At 44.4% G+C, this 16084-nt stretch overlaps 1 protein-coding gene across 1 annotated transcript in view; it reads left to right on the forward strand.

The window, feature by feature from the left end:
* Positions 1-16084, forward strand: part of ENDOU (endonuclease, poly(U) specific) — a 69627-nt gene that overhangs the window by 11093 nt on the left and 42450 nt on the right. The window lies entirely within an intron of this gene.

Raw genomic sequence — 16084 nt, forward strand, 5'->3', positions numbered from 1 at the left:
CATGAGAATGTATCTCCAGAGAGTATTATAAATAAAAGGTGGTGTTTCCAGTGTGAGACATGTAATGACTGACAGTTTGCTCTCCTGATCTACACAGATAACGCCCCCTTTCATTTATAACAATCTCTGGAGGCAGATTTTCAGGGAGATCAGTGCCTGGCCCATAGATCTTAACAGCTCACTTACATATAAGAAAATGTGGATTTGTCTTAAATAAGACATCAGCTATCAAAGTATAACTTTTTTTCAACTTTCAATGACCAACATGCCCGTATAGACGGCTTATGGGGTTTGATCCTAATGACAGATTCCCTATAAAAGGGGTATCTGTAACCTAATGGAATTCAATATGGTCCTCTATCTATCTAAAACAAAAAAAACAAATAACTTTTCTAATATACTTCTATTAAAAATTCTCTTCCATGCACTGGGGATTCTCAACCTAGACGTCATCAGGAGGCTGGGGTTGCAGTCACTGAAACAGGTCGTAATCAGTGATGGCCGTATCAAGGGCTGGGCTAGCCTCTTCTATACTGCGAATTCACCGGTTGTCAATACCGATGCATGCTCAGTATGCTGTCTTTGCTGGACAGTGTACCTGTCATTGTGTGTGCGTTCCCCAGCAAGCCCTATAAAAAAGTGACATGCTGGCAGGAGTGCGGTCTCTTGCTTGATCGTCACTGACAGTGTGCTCTCTTACTGGTTCTAAAGAGAAATTACATGTTGGCAGGAGAGTGCTCTCTTGCTGGCTCATCACTGATAGTGCGCTCCCTTTCAGGCACTAAAGAAAAGTGACAAATTGGCAGGAGAATGCTCTCTTGCTGGCATCTCACAGACAGTGTGCTCCCTCACCAGTTCTAAAGAGAAGACTTGCTGACAGGAATATGCTCTACTGCCAGCTTGTTAATGACAGTGCGCTCGCTGGCTCTAAAGAGAAGTAACAAGCCAGCTGGAGAGCACTGTCTCACTGGCAAGTCACAGACAGTGTGCTCACTCACCAGTTCTAAAGAGAAGATATGCTGACAAGAGAGCTCTCTCTTACCAGCTTGTAACTGACAGTGCACTCCATTTCTGGCTCTAAAGAGAAGTAACAAGCCACAGGAAAGTTATGTCTCGCTGGCAAGTCACTGACAGTGTGCTCCCTTGCAGACTCTAAAGAGAAGTGTCAGTGTACATTTTAAGTTGTTCATGCGTAGCAAATTGCAAATTGTTAAAAATTGTCTGGGTTCAGCAAATTCCTAAAAATTGGACATAAGGTTATCTCTAGAGGTGTCAGGTTACTGGGTTTTCAAATTACATTCACAAAGCTCTCGGCATATATGTAAATTATCTGCTGCCACCCTTTAACACCATAGTGTCCTCCATATGTCCTCCACAAGATGATATCTGTCAGTATATCTTTTGTGCAATGTATGATTACAGAATTTTATATAGAGGCATCTACTACCCCTGGCAAAATTATGGAATCACCGGGCTCGGAGGATGAGCAGACTAATGAGCAGATCTAATTTGATGCAGGTGTTAGTTTTGGAAATTAAAATTTACAGGGTGATTCCATAATTTTTCCTTAAAATTTAGTGATTCCATAATTTTTTATTTCCCACTGCTTGGTCTGAAAAAAAATACCCTTACTGAGTACCACATTTTTAATCTTGATTTCTTTTAGTGTTTCTTAAAGCCCTAAAGTTGCCATTTGAAATGACTTTAGTTTTGTGCCATGTCTGTGATCTGCTTTTTTTCAACAACATTAAACAACTGAATGAACATCCTCCGAGCCCGGTGATTCCATAATTGTAGGGGTTGTAGTACTCTATACAAGACTAAATCACTGTGAAGAGCACTAGATTTTTCTAGATGATACAAATGAAACAAGAGTTTATCGTTTGCTTCTATTGAAATGTTTGGCAACTTTTCAGGACTTGAAATTAATTGGAGCAAATTTGTGCAACTCCCTTTGAATTAGAATGATAAAAGAAACAAGTTAGGCTGGTTGGATAACTCCATACCTGGGTAATTACACTTCACAGGACCCAAAGAAATATGCAGATATTCAACATGTTTTCATTGATCAAATGAATTAGGACCGGATTTAAAATATGGAACGATAAGACTGCCTAAAATTGCTGTCTAATCTTCATCCTCTAATTAAGCACAATATTTGTCATGTTTAACAGTTGGGTTATACCTGCCGGATATTAATATTACATTACATTCAGCATGCTTATGCCATTTGAGAAATGTGATCTTTTAAGTGCACTAGTGACAAATTGTTGGAGGCTTTTCCTAATGTTTTTGCTCTGTAATCAGACCCTTTAGGACTAGGTCACATACTGGTTAGAGAGTGGTTGTCTAATCACATAAAAATTTGTTTCAATGTCTTAGGAATGCAAGTAAATTAAAGTTACTAATATACTTAGCTTATTATAGTTCCCAAAATGGCCTGATTTCAGAAATAAACTTTGTAATATATTTTATTAAAAAAAATCAGCTTATTTCTACTCCTGGACTGATCATTCATTCTCAAAGTTCTCCATTTATAGGTAAAATCTGTCTTCAGTGAATACAGAGTTTACCATTACTGATATAAGAGAGAGCAGTTGATGCTCATGAAGTTCTGTGGAGAACTGTAACTGCCATTTCAGTAGAACTTGTAACAGAATGTCTGTGTCTAGCTCCTCTTTCTTCCTTCCCATTCCCCCTCTCCATAGAATCTTATAAGCACCAACTGCTGTCTCCTATCTTCGTAATGTGAAAATCTTTCTTCAACAAATACAGATTTTCCAGTTTTTATGAGTTGAGCGTAAAACATCGATCTAGGAGTTGAAAGAAGCTAATTTCTCTGATAAGATATATTTCAAAGTTGCTTAGTTTTAAGTGAAATATTGATTTGTGAAATAAACATTAAAACAAAGGTTACTCTTTAAATATGGAGACTTGAAGAGTTTGCTTTCTCTAAACCATCTACTGTTTGTCACCCTGTTAGAGTGCATATAAGTATATATAATAATATAATAAGTGGCATCACAAGTTGGCAAAGGCTTTTAAGTTACACGTGTTGGAGCACAAATAAATATGGTATTTACATCATTTTTTTTTGTTTTAAAATTATATGAAATTTTGCAAAATGAAGTTGTTAATCTGTAGATTTACAGTTCAGAGATTTACAAATTAAAAGTTGTAAAAAATTATGAAGGGTAAAATTTAAGTTACACTGTTCTACAAGAAGGGAGTGTGACTTTGGAAAGCATCAGAAACAGGCGTGTACGAACTGTGACATGTATCTTGTGAGCATGAAACACAACATTATACAATGTTTTTTGACTCAGTATATATTACACCCAAGAAGTATTGAATAGAGCTTGAATCAGCACTTTGGAATGTCAAAGATGTTCAGTGTAAGACGGAGACATTTTATACAAGAAGTGGCAGTGCTAGAAAAAAATCAGTTTTGAAGAAACTTGCTTAAAATAATAGGCGACATTTTTTGCCTTGCTGCGATTTCAGTAGTTTCTATAGTTTGGCTACCAGGAAATACTGAAAGAGTGAGAGAAGAAATAATAAAATAATAAAACTGGTCAAACCCCCCTGAATTCTAGTGCGACATGCCATCTACCACACATCAGAGCCCTCCGTGGCCTCATTGGTCATATGTGGTAGATCGTTTGTCATCCTTGTGGCAATCATTGTGGGAGAATTGACATGGACCTGGCAGTGCTGAAATGGCAGGGGGTTTAACAGATGAGTATACATTATTTTACTATTTTAGTACATTTCATCTCATTGAATACATTTGTCAGGAACTTGGGAGTCTCCTTTGAAGTGGCTGTCCAGTGTAAAGAAGTTATCATGTATCAAAAGGATTAAATGATAACTTACAGATAAGTGGAGGTCCCAGTGGTCGGTCTCCCGCTGATCACCAAAACGGGGCACTTTTATCCCCATTAGAATTGAGCAACAGTGTGTACGCTACACCGCTGCTCCATTCGCCTCTTTATGGACTGCTGTAAAGAGCCATGCACAGTCCTCGACAGTCCCATGGAGAGTGAATGGAGCACAGCATGTGCACTGCCATTTCATTATAATTGGGATGCAAGTGACCCCATCTGGAAATTGGTGGGGGTCCCAGTGTTCGGGCACCCACCCATATATATGTTATGACTAGTGTTGATCGAGCACTAAAATGCTCGGGTGCTCGAAGCTCGGGCTGAGCTCACCGTGATACTCGGGTGCTCGACCCGAGCAACGAGCCCAATGTTAGTCTATGGGAGACCCGAGCATTTTTGCGGTGGCACCCCTGGCAGTCTGTAGAAAGCCTAAAAAGTGCCCAAAACGATAGTGACAGTGCTCAAATGACATGGGGACAGCATGGGGATCGCCCCAGGAAGCATTTCTGACCCCCCAGGTCACTGCTGTCAACAACGTGGTCAGAGGTATTAAGCCACTTTTACGGGCTCACAATAAAACGTTCAAAAACGAAACTGAAACTGCTTTCCTGTGAAATATGTTAAGGAACATCCTTTCCAGGGTAAAGACTTGTGTATAAGATAAAATAAATAACCAAAAACAAAAATACTCCTCCACACCTTGGGCTATGTTCACAAGTAGCATTTTTTATGCGTTTTTACGCTTTTGTATTGCTTTCAACCGTGACAAATGCATTCACCGGGAAATGTCATTTTAACATTTTACAACCTTATCTGGCCATGTGCTGTGTGACACATGCATACGTACAGTGCTGAAAAGACATGGGAACAGCATGGGGAAGACGCCTGGAAGCATCTCTTACACCCAGGTCACTGTCTAAAAGTGTGCCCATCAGAAGTGATCTTTGCCGCATCAGAAGATGCAGACTTGCAACTATCCCCGTGCTAGTCCTTATCCCAGGGCAGTGTTCAATTGTACCTACCCTATTCCTTCCAATGCAAGTGGTAGTATGCAGCCTGCCACCCACCCACCCCTAGGCTGCAATACCATACTGCTTGCTTGCACTTGAAATTGGGCCTTTTAGGCATATGGAGGTGGAATCTGGCTGCCACGTCATGGCTGCGTCGGCGGCCTGGTATCCATACTCAGTCCCCAGCCGCCCAGGGGCTGGGTGTCCACGCTTGATCCCCAGCTGCCAGGGGCGGCCGGGTGTCCATACTCGGTCCCCAGCCGCCCCGCGGCCGGGTGCCCACACACGGTCCCCAGCCGCCTGGGGGCGGCCGGGTGTCCATAAATGGTCCCCAGCCGCCCCTATTTGTCCCGGTGCGCCTTATACACAAGCGCGCATAACAAAACATTACCTGTGCCCTCCCCAGTGCATTTAGTGGGAAGGACAGCCTAACCACAAACACGTGGACAAGTGAATGTGGCCAGGGATGGTCCATCTCACTGACGCCTTCACACTGGGTTAATATTGTGGAAGCCGGGACACAGTTGGACACTGGGATGCAACACGTCCTCCAGACATAGAGGATTGCGGGTACTGGGTCAATCAGGCTTCAATACAAAGTTCAGAAGGTAGACAGCAGCAGTGGTCGGCCTCCCACACAATGAGTAAATTACTCATGATCATGAGGCCATCCATCTCCTTAGCTTTCTGTTCCTTGGAATGCAAGCGCATGTATGTAGTAGCGGCTAGGCCTGAGGTGGTCCGTGTTTTGGCGCATATCCTACCACCGAGGTATGCTGGATGTTTTCCTGCTACTATCCCAGTTCTATGACTCCCGTTAAAACAAAGCTTCAGGTGATGAATGATGGATAAGGTGGTGGCAAAGGAGAAAGAGCAGGAGGAACAGGGACCATTCACATCAATATCAAGCCAGTCAACTACACATGTCTTGTAGGATATGTTTCTGTACCAAAAGAAGCGGTTCGGCTACACAGTTATAGGGCATACAGTGAATGCAATGCCTACCAAAAATTTCGAGGCATTCCAATGCCCCTTGGAAGTGATGGAAGGCTTTCCAAAAATTATGAGGAACTGCAATGCCCCTTGAAACAGACGTGGATTACAGCGTACTAAAAACCTTCTACCCATTATTGGGGAGTGGGTCTCCCTTAGTGTTCGCCTATGCATTGAAAAGCAAAACCTGACTAAAATTAGGAGGAAATGCAATGCCCGTTGGAAGAGTCATGGAAGTTAGAGGTAATTAAAAACAACATTTCAATGCCCCTTGGAAGAGACGTGGAGTTCAGAATGGTTTAACAAGACGGTTTTAATGCCCCTTGGAAGAGACGTGGAGGTCACAGTTTCTTAACAAGACGGTTTTAATGCCCCTTGGAAGAGACGTGGAGTTCAGAGTGGTTTAACAAGATGGTTTTAATGCCCCTTGGAATAGATGTGGAGTTCAGAGTGGTTTAACAAGACGGTTTTAATGCCCTTTGGAAGAGACGTGGAGGTCACAGTAGCTTAACAAGACGGTTTTAATGCCACTTGGAAGAGACGTGGAGTTCAGAGTGGTTTAACAAGACGGTTTTAATGCCCCTGGGAAGAGAGGTGGAGTTCAGAGTGGTTTAACAAGACGGTTTTAATGCCCCTTGGAAGAGACGTGGAGGTCACAGTAGCTTAACAAGACGGTTTTACTGCCTATTGGAAGAGACGTGGGGTTCAGAGTGGTTTAACAAGATGGTTTTAATGCCCCTTGGAAGAGTGGTGGAGGTCGCAGTGGAATAAAAAGACAATATCAATGCCCCTTGGAAGAGTAGTGGAAGTCCCAGTGGAATAAAAAGACAATATCAATGACCCTTGGAAGAGTAGTGGAAGTCCCAGTGGAATAAAAAGACAATATCAATGACCCTTGAAAGAGATGTGGAGGTCACAGTAGCTTAACTAGACGATTTTAATGCCCCTTACAAGAGCCATGCAGTACAGCATATTAAAACATTATTCCCATTATTTGGGAGTGGGTCTCCCATAGCCTTTGCCTATGCCTTCCAAGCAAAAGCTGCCAAAAATTAGGACCCAGGAACTTGCAATGCCCCTTACAAGAGCCATGCAGTACAGCATATTAAAAACATTATTCCCATTATTGGGGAGTGGGTCTCCCATAGTCTTTGCCTATGCCTTCCAAGCAAAAGCTGCCAAAAATTAGAAAGGAGGAACTTGCAATGCCCCTTACAAGAGCCATGCAGTACAGCATATTAAAAACATTATTCCCATTATTGGAGGATGGATCTCCCATAGTCTTTGCCTATGCCTTCCAAGCAAAAGCTGCCAAAAATTAGGACGGAGGAACTTGCAATGCCCCTTGCAAGAGCCATGCAGTACAGCATATTAAAAACATTATTCCCATTATTGGGGAATAGGTCTCCCATAGTCTTTGAGTATGCCTTGCAAGCAAAAGCTGCCAAAAATTAGGATGGAGGAACTTGCAATGCTGGCAACACGGACCACGGTCACCCTGGTGGTATAGTGGTGGTGGAGCCTGAGGATAAGGAGAAGAGCAAAAAACAGCTGAAATGAGGAAGCGTATACCCATGTGTGGGTGTGAAGTGGTGCATGGGAATACACCTCCGAAATAACACAGTGGATTTGACTTTATGTTACTCTGCTGTCATTTGGTGGTGATGAGAAGTCTGGCCCAATCCAGCCCTTGTTCATTTTGATAAGGGTCAGCTTGTCAGCATTGTCATTTGACAGGCAAGTGCGCTTATCAGTTATAATTCCCCCAGCCGCACTTAAAACACGCTCCGATAACACGCTAGTGGCAGGGAAGGCCAGGACCTCCAAGGCGTACAGAGCGAGTTCATTCCAAGTGTCCAGCTTAAATACCCAATAATTAAAAGGCACAGAGGAATCACGGAGGATGCTGGTACGGACAGCAAGGTACTCCCTCACCATCTTTTGAAACTTTCTACTCCTTGTGAGAGTACCCCGCGCCTCAGGGCCTGTAAGCTGGGCGGGTCTCAGAAAACTGTCCCAGAACGTTGACAGTGTTCCCCTGCCTCTGCTGGATTGGAGTTGCGTCTCTCTCGCCTGTATGCCTTGGTTGGGCAATGAACTGTGACCTCTGCCGCTAGCGTGTTCAGATGGGAATTTTTTAACAGTTTTGCAGCAAGGGCCTTCTGGTACTGCCCCATTTTTGTAGACCTCTCCACCTCAGGAATAAGAGAGTGAAAGTTCTCCTTGTAGCGGGGGTCTAAAAGTGTCACCAACCAGTAATGACTATCACCCTACATTTTGACAACGCAAGGGTTACAGTTAAGGCTGCGTAACATAAAGTCAGCCATGTGTGCCAGACTGGTAACGGGCAAGACTTCCGTGTCCTCACCAAGATGACGACTGATCATGCTCTCCTCCTCCTCCCCCCTGTCCTCAGGCCACCCACGCTGAACCGACGGTATGACAGTTGTACAGGTACTACCGTCTACAGCGCATCATACCAGCTCCTATTCTTCCTCCTCCTCCTCCTCTCCCTCATTGTCCCCCAATGCACGTTGAGATGAGATGAGGCTGGGCTGTGTGTAATCGCCCGCTACGGCTTCTTGATCCCATCTCATCATACTCTGGCTGCAATGCCTCCTCTTTAATTCTCTGCAGAAAGTGTTGCAAAAGACAGACAAGTGGGATGCTGACACTAATGATGGCGTCATCGCCACTCACCCTCTTGGTGGACTCCTCAAAGTTTGTCAGGATGGTACATATGTCAGACATCCAGGTCCACTCCTGAGGTCTTGTGTGGAGTCTGACCTGAATTTTGACGGCCTTGTTGCAGCTGGTACTCCACAACTGCTCTCTTCTGCTCACAAATCCTTTGCAACATGTGGAGGATAGAGTTCCAACATGTGGGGACATCACACACACCAGTCGGTGTGCCGGAAGCTTCAAACGCTGCTGCAATACAGCAAGGGTGGCGGAAGCTGTAGCCGACTTCCGAAAATGAGCTGACAGGCGGCATACTTTGACGAGCAGATCTGGCAACTCGGGGTACGATTTAAGAAACCGCTGAACCACGAGGTTAAGCACATGAGCCAGGCATGGTACGTGTGTGATCTCGCTTCGCCTCAAAGCCGCCACCAGGTTACGGCCATTGTCACACACGACCATGCCTGGATGTAGGTTCAGCGGTCTCAGCCACAAATCTGCCTGCTCTTTCACAGCTGTCCACAACTCACAAGCAGTGTGAGGTTTATCACCTAAGCTTATGAGTTTCAGCACAGCCTGTTGCCGCTTGGCTGAGGCAGTACTGCAGTGCTTCCAGCTTGTAACTGATGTGGTGATATCTGAGATGGAGGCTGAACATGAGGAGGAGAAGGATGCGCAGGAGTTGTACACTGTGGGGGCAACTCTGACTGACATATTGCCCGCAATCCTCGGTGTGGGGAGGATGTGTTCCGTCCCAAAGTCCAACTGGGTCCCGGTTTCCACTATGTTTACCCAGTGTGCCGTCAGGGAGAAATACTGTCCCTGGCTACAAGCACTTATCCACGTGTCTGTTGTCAGGTGGACTCTCCCAGTAAGTGCGTTGTTGAGGGCACGGCAGATATGTAGTGCGGGGATGGCACACCGGGAAAAATAGTGTCGGCTGGGGACCAAGTACTGAGGGACGGCCACCGCCATAAGGTTACGGAAGGATTCAGTCTCCACCAGCCTAAAAGGCAGCATTTCCAACGCAAGCAGTCGTGAAATGTGCGAATTTAGGACTGTGGCCTCTGGGGCGTTGGCTGAGAATTTGCGCTTTCATTCAAAGGTCTGGGATATAGATATTGAACGCTGCGGTGGGACGTGGACGTTGATGCTGTTTCTTGAGAAACTGCCATAATAGTGAAGACTGAGAGGAGGGGGCATCTTTGCATGCAGTATGGACAGGGGATTGCCTTGCACGCACAACAGGGGGTTCTCTTACACACACAACAGCGGAAGAAGCAGTGGTGACACCCGCCGATACTGGTCGTGGACCCTGGGGTTCGCCCCACAAAGTCGGGTGCTTTGCTGACATGTGCCTGATCATGCTGGTGGTGGTCAGGCTGGTAGTTTTGTCACCCCTGCTGATGCTGGCCTGGCAGGTGGTACAAATGGCCTTTTTGGGGTTATTTGCAGAGTCTTTAAAAAAATTCCAGACTCTGGAAGACCTACCAGTTGTACTGGCAACGTCCCTCGTGTTGGTGTTACGGGAAACGGTTGCCCGCCTTCTGTCTGCGGCCACCACACTGCTTCTTCCTGCCTTTTGGGGTACTCTGCCTCCCTCCCCCTGAGTGCTGCTGGCCTCGCTCTGCGTGTCCTTCTGCCACGTTGGGTCAGTTACTAGATCATCCACCATCTCTTCCACTTCCGCACCACGGTCCTCCTCCTCACTTCGTGGCAATTGTGTCTCGTCAACGTCCACCTCTTGTGACAAATTGCCAGCGTCGCCTTCCTGTGGCCGAGGCTGTTCAAATATTTGGCCATCGCTACATGGGATCTCCTCTTCCACCACTTCAAGCGGAGCAGGTGAGGGGCCCAAATATGGAAATGGACCAGTGAACAGCTCTTCAGAGTGGTATACAGAAGAGAAAAGGGCATAGGGCAAACAAAGACCATGCACTCCCAAATGTAATGCAAAATATCAAAAAGTTTTTATTAATAATACATCAACAACACACAAACAACCAAGTTTTTTTAAAAACACTTAAAACACAACCTGTGTAGAAAATATTCAGATACAAGAGGTATGGGAAAATAACCCAGCAATGCAGAAAACCTCTAAACTTTGTAGGTACTGTGAAAAGTCAAGTATTTATTGAGTCCAGATAGAAAACAATACCTTAAGTCACTGACCACTGGATCAATATATTAATAAACAATCAATATTTGCGGTAAAAAACATGACCTTGGCAGATGAAAGCATTATATATAGGATCAATGCATATCGTTACCTACAAAGTGAGTCGACCCAAGGCGTATCACTGCTCACTAGCAGCTTCGTCAGGGGTAATGAGGTAGTGTGTTGCTCATGTTTAAATACCCAGGATCAAAGGAGCATGTGACCATTGTCGGGTGTAATGAATGAAAGGGAAAAGGCAGGCATTTGCAGTCCTGGTACAGGTATACGTACCAGGACACAAACCGCGCAGTATAGATAAACCGCCATAGAGGCAGCAGCGGTGTGAATAAACCGCCATAGAAATAGCAGCGGGAAGTGCCATGCGTTCCGCCGTGTATCGTGGTGGAACGCAAACGGAAATGACGCGCTAACGTCACTTCTAGTCTCGTGTCTGGAGCCCCTGCGTTACACATGCTAGCTGCAGCGGAATGCAAGCCAAGCGGCATGATAAGTAGCACCCCGGTTCAGTATAATGGAGAAGAAAAGGAAAAGAGAGGAGGATGGCGCGTCCGCCAGATAAGCAAAGAATGTGTATACACGGCATTTATAAAGTAGAAAAAATCCAAAAAACTTCATTGCAAAAATAAGGAATAAAAATAAGAAAATCAAAAATAAACAATGAAAAATCTTGTAATAATAAAATAAATGACAAAGAAAGAAATGTGAAGAAACATAAAACGCATACAAAAAAACAATTCAAGAAATAAAAAATATATAAAGAAACACACCCATAGTGTGAATATAAATGAATTCCCCAGAAGAGAAAAACTCAACAACATAAACATACAACAAGTGTATACCTACCATCGGGAACCAAAAAGAAATTAAAACTCAATCAACTGATTTGATAAATCAGATGCAACAGAAGGGGGTTAAACTGTCAAGAAAAATATATATTAAGCAAAAAAAAACTCTGGAAAAAATTTTTTTTAAAAAATTCCCCTCTTTTCCCTATTTTTTTTTTCCCTTTTACTCTCTCTTTCCCTTCTCCCTCCCCTTTCCTTTCCTCTTGAAAAGTTACCATTTAGCAAACAAGTAATGTATATAGAATACATGAAAAAAGGATAAATGGTCAAGTAACCCAAGAAGGAAACCAGAGAACATCTAATTGAGATACCCAGTGAATGGCAGGTCCTCATTGATTCCCTTAGGGGCAACGGAATCAAGCAAGAAAATCCATCTGGACTCCAATCTCAACAGATCATTAGTATAATCCATTTTACGGAAGTTGGGCTGGATTTTCTGCAGACCTATTACATGAAGATGTTTAGGATTATCCGAATGAAAGTTTTAAAAATATGATGCTACAGACGTGATTACCCGACCTTTTCTTAGATCCTGCTCCGCCAGATTAATATTAGAAATATGTTGTTGTACCCTTTTCCGTAGCTGTTGGGAAGTTTGCCCCACATATATCTTGGGACAGGAACATCTCAAAGCATAAATTACATTCGATGTTCTACAGTTGATATAATCCCTCAGGGGATACTGTTGATTGTCCCCTGGGTTTGTCAGAGTGGGTCCTGGCAAGATATATGGACACACAGAGCAATCACCACATGGAAAGGTGCCCCTAAGACGTGTCCCTCCAGAAGTGTTATATGTGGGGCGTGTGTAGGGGCTCCTTACAAGTTTGTCCCTAAGACTGGGCGCACGTCTAGCCGTCAAAAGTGGTCGCTCAGGTATCAAACCTGATATGCATTTATCTGTTCTCAGGATATCCCAGTGTCTACAAAAAAGTTTATTAAATTGACTCCATTGGTTATTAAACTGTGTGATGAATCTGATTTGATTATTGTCCGATTTAGCATTGGACTGCAACAAAGTTTCACGAGGTTTAGCCAAGATCTTCTGATGAGCCCTAGAGACCACATCCTTGGGGTAACCCCGTTGATGGAATCTCATGGACAATTCTCTGGCCTCATTTCTATAATCATCATGCATGATGCAGTTCCTCTTGATCCTTGAAAATTGTCCAATAGGTATCCCATTCTTTAGACTCTGAGGATGGAAGCTATTATAGTGTAGGAAACTGTTGGTTGCTGTCACTTTTCTATACAGTTTAGTCGTAAGAAAGTTGTCCTTTACTTTAATCTGCAAATCTAAAAAGTTAACTGAAACAGAGGATATTTGATAAGTCAAATGAATCTTTAAATTATTATTATTTAACTCCTCAATGAATGTCAGTGCTTCCAGCTCAGTGCCGGTCCAGATGACAAGGATGTCATCTATGAACCGAAGCCATCTAAAAATATATTTACGAAAACCCCTCGAGGGGTACACGTGCTCGCCCTCCCAACAACCCATGAAGAGGTTGGCAAAGGAAGGTGCACAACTTGCACCCATCGCGATACCAGACACCTGACTGTAAAAATTGTAGTCGAAGACAAAATAATTATGCGTTAGTACAAAATTTAAGAGATCAACAATGAAAAGACTATGCGCATGATTACCTCCATAGTTGGAGTTAAAATAGTGTAGCACTGCTGTTAGTCCATCTCTTCAGAGTGTCCAACTCTGGGATCAGTTGCTGTCTGACGACACTCGGCATGGTGGGAGGAAGGAGCATCAGGGTGAGGAGAAGTATGCGGTCGAGACTCACGGCTACTAACACTTGACCGTGTGGAAGACAGACCGGAGATGGTGGTGCCCAGGTGACTGGAAGTGTTATCTGCTATCCAATTAATAACCTGTTCACATTGATCAGTTCGCAATAGTGATGTTGTGTGCTTCCCTAGTAATTCGGTCAAGAACTGGGAGCGAGAAGCTGTGGCTGTTGGTTGTGGCACATTTTCACGTTGGCCACGTCCCCATCCTCTGCACGCACCATCACCAGAACGTCCAGTTCCACGTCCCTTGCCACGCGCCTTGCCCATTGTAAATGAAGTAAAATAGCTTACACTCGCACTATTAATGGCAAAAGGGTAATAAAAAGGATATAAGAACCGTGGAAGAGGAAAACCACAGTTCTAGTTTTCTGTCCTACAACAGACTCTTTTAAACAGATATATTTGTGTCTGAACAGTCAGCGAGACACTCAAACTGTTTTTTTTATGTAAAAAAGGTGGATTACACCCAGATTTGAACCGCGGAAGAGGAAAACCACAGTTCCATTTCTCTGGCCTACACCAGAATCTTTTAAACAGATATATTTGTGTCTGAACAGTCAGCGAGACACTCAAGCTGGTTTTTTTATGCAAAAAGGTGGATTACACCCAGATTTGAACCGTGGAAGAAGAAAACCACAGTTCTAGTTCTCTGGCCTACACCAGAATCTTTTAAACAGATATATTTGTGTCTGAACAGTCAGCGAGACACTCAAACTGTTTTTTTTTTATGCAAAAAGGTGGATTACACCCAGATTTGAACCGTGGAAGAGGAAAACCACAGTTCTAGTTCTCTGGCCTACACCAGAATCTTTTAAACAGATATATTTGTGTCTGAACAGTCAGCAAGACACTCAAACTGTTTTTTTATGGAAAAAAGGCAAAAAAGTGGATAATACAGAGATTTGAACTGTGGAACTGCAAAACCACAGTTCTAGTTATCTGGACTACACCAGACTCTTTTAAACAGATATATTTGTGTCTGAACACTCACAGACACACTCAATTATTTTTTTTTGGGGGGGGGGGGGGGGAATACCAAAAGGTTAATAAGACGGGTATTTGTACAGTCTGACGGAGGAAAAAAAAAAAAAAGAGGATTTAGATGAAAAAAAAAAGGATTTTTCCTGGCCCCTGAGACCTGGGGCTAAGTCTAGCAATGTGAGAAGTAGCACACAGGACTGTAATGCAGTGTTTGTTGGTATAACCACTGCCTGTCCTATACAGCCTGCCTGATATCTGGGATGGATATTAGTCCTGAGAAGGACTGTTTGTTTGATTTTGAAGGCTTTAGAGACCCTACACTACCTATTTCGCAGTATAAATCTCTCCCTAGCTCAGCAGCACTCTCCCTACACCGTCTGATCCGGAGCGACTGTATCCAAGATGGCGGTGCCCAGTTTTAAATACTCGAGGTGACGCTGTGCGGCCAGCCAATCACTGTAATGCCCACAACCAACATGGCTGCGGCATTACAATGACTGGCTGGCAATCCCTGCATGTTCATTGGCTCTGTAAAGAGCGCCAAACGTGCAGGGCGGAGACCCAAGTTCCCGCCCGAGTAAACCGAAAATGCTCGGTGCTCGCCGAACATCCCGAGCAGTGAGATGCTCGGGCGAGTATCGAGCAGTGTCGAGCATGCTCGCTCAACACTAATTATGACCTATTTTGTAAATAAATGATGATTTCTTTTCACTGGCCAAACCCTTTTAGGTATTGCTCCCTGGTATTAATATGGTTGTACAGTTTTACTGAAAAGTGGGGTAAATGCAATATTTACTTTTGAATGTCCCTGCCACTCCAGTGCCACCTCTGCTCCCTGATGGTCTTTGCTTACAGGGATGCAGTGTTACCATCCTATCTACAACATGTGACTTATGCTGCTTCTGAGCTCAGCGGTGATGCCGAGTTAGACAGCATAAAACTATTAAGCTTAGTGACTGGATGCAGCGGCCATGTATTGTATAACGGATATCACTATTCCATCCCTGTCAACAAAGATTGGCATGGTGGAGCAAGGAGGAAGCCATGGAGCAGCAGGGAGGAAGCTCTGAAGTGGCAGAGAGGTAGCTCTGGAGTTGCAGAGAGGAAGCTCTGGAGTAGCAGGGAGAGGCTCTGGAGCAGCGAGGAGAAGTGCTGAAGCATCAGGGAGGAAGTTTTGAAGCAATGAAGAGGAAGCTCTGGAGTAGCAGAGAGGAAGCTCTGAAGTAGCAAAGAGGAAGCTCTGGAGCTGCAGAGAGGTAGCTCTGGAGTAGCAGGTAGAGGCTCTGGAGCAGCAGGGAGCGGTTCTTAAGCATCAGGGAGGAAGCTTTGGAGTAGCAGAGAGGAAGCTCTGGAGTAGCAGAGAGGAAGCTCTGGAGCAGCAGGCAGAAGCTCTGCAGCAGCAGAGAGGAAGCTATGGAGCAGCAGGGAGAAGCTCTGCAGCAACAGAGAGGAAGCTGTGGACCAGCAGGGATTAGCTCTGGAGCAGGAGAGAGGAAGCTCTGGAGCAGGAGAGAGGAATCTCTGGAGCAGGAGAGAGGAAGCTCTGGAGCAGCAGGGCGAAGCTCTGGAGCAGCAGAGAGGAAGCTCTGAAGCAGCAGGGAGAAGGTTCTAGAGCAGGAGAGAGGAAGCTCTGGAGCAGCAGAGAGGAAGCTCTGGAGCAGCAGAGAGTAAGCTCTGGAACAGCACAAAGGAAACTTTGGAGTGGCA

Source organism: Phyllobates terribilis, unplaced genomic scaffold (assembly GCF_046119375.1).
Source record: "Phyllobates terribilis strain yellow unplaced genomic scaffold, ASM4611937v1 Scaffold_2__4_contigs__length_985480577, whole genome shotgun sequence".
Taxonomy (NCBI): domain Eukaryota; kingdom Metazoa; phylum Chordata; class Amphibia; order Anura; family Dendrobatidae; genus Phyllobates; species Phyllobates terribilis.